Below are 1,471 nucleotides of genomic sequence, written 5' to 3'. Positions count from 1 at the left end.
TTATGATTCTACCAGATAGCACTGCTATTTTTCCATTACTAAATGCAATTTTGTTTTTATTGATAATTCTATTTATTGTAGCTTTTGCGAGCAAGTGACAGCATTAATGTTTTGCTATAAATATAATATTGCATTAATGAATATTATTACAGTCTCCATGAAAATGATTACTTTGTTATGAATTAAAGTTTATGATAATTTAGTCTCACATGATTAAGTGAGAAACAGGAAGGGAATACGCTAACTTTGCACACGATGAATTTTGTTCTGAAAGAGTGAAGGTGTTGATAAAACTTTGTATATATAGATGGCAAAAAGCATCTGTTGAACCTAAATTATGACTAAAATTATTATTATAGGCATATAAAATAATATCTTATGTTTGATGTAATACACAATAGTCTCTAGAGCTTTTGTTTTATCCCCTTTTGACTTCATCAGAAAATAAATGTGTGATTTGACCTACTTGGTGGTAGAAGTATTCACCTGGAGCTCATCCAACTGAGAACTTGGCTCGAAATGAAGTGCAACTCCTCACTATCAGTCTTCATTGCTAATTGCCATGCTTATTCACATGTGTAGATTAATCATCATACGCTCTATGAGTCATATTCGGCGTCAAGAGCATATGGCACATCAATATCACTTCCTGTTTGTTATCTATAATGCAATTAATTTGAGTAGGTGCGGCTATAAGACTGTTGACAGTTCACTTTAACTGTGTATCGCAGTTTTATCCACGTTACTTTTGTTGGACCTTGTTTAATAATTGAGGTAGAATTGAATGTTTCTAACAAAGATGTATGATGTATCTATAGAAGATGCCAAAGACACGAGCTAAGACAAGAAAAGTTGACAGGAGGACCCTAAGAAAAGAAAGATTTCATCATTTGGGAAAGAAAAGTTGGGAAAAGGTATGATTTCATGTAACTCTGCGTTAGTTAAGCATAGCTAGTGGATGGGAATGGTCTATAGAAGAGTTGCAGGGGAAGTACATGTAATTAAGGAGAGCAGTACCCTTTCCTATACGCCTATGGCGTCGGTGAGGGCAATAACGAGAGTTGTGGCTCATTGTCAATCATCTTAAGTGGAATTGAAGGAAAATGTCTTGTTATGAGATGAAGTAGTACTATTAATAGCAAGCCAAACAGCTATTTTACTTATTGCATGACTCCTGAATGGATAGACTTTTTGTAACTTGTAGCACCACTTCACTTGTTGCTACAGCTAAGTATTTGGTTGTTTTATACTTGTATATCTAATTGCCATCAGCTGTTTTGCAAATGTTTTTGAAGCTTTTGTGTTGGGGTATGTCTGTTTTTTACGATTGGTAGAGTATGTCATTAAATTTAAAAACCATGATTATAGAGGGAGGAAATAGTGTTCAAATGCACTATTTCCTTCCTACATAATGGTGTCACTAGGCACTATTATACACATATACAATTTGACCTATCTATGTAGGCAGAAA

General features: G+C 34.1%; 1 long non-coding RNA gene across 1 annotated transcript in view; it reads left to right on the top strand.

Annotated features, from left to right (window-relative positions):
* The first annotated feature begins 704 nt into the window (after positions 1-704).
* LOC109587151 (uncharacterized) overlaps positions 705-1,471 on the top strand; it is a 5,098-nt gene continuing 4,331 nt past the window's right edge. Inside the window, exons 1-2 of the long non-coding RNA XR_002187418.1 lie at positions 705-774; positions 819-914. This is a non-coding gene — a long non-coding RNA (uncharacterized LOC109587151). The remainder of the gene's footprint in view (positions 775-818; positions 915-1,471) is intronic.

The sequence above is a fragment of the Amphimedon queenslandica genome, unplaced genomic scaffold, assembly GCF_000090795.2.
Source record: "Amphimedon queenslandica unplaced genomic scaffold, v1.1 AMPQUscaffold_12675, whole genome shotgun sequence".
Taxonomy (NCBI): Eukaryota; Metazoa; Porifera; class Demospongiae; order Haplosclerida; family Niphatidae; genus Amphimedon; species Amphimedon queenslandica.
The sequence above is the reverse complement of the archived record's forward strand: the minus strand, read 5'-3'. Positions and strand labels throughout refer to the sequence as shown.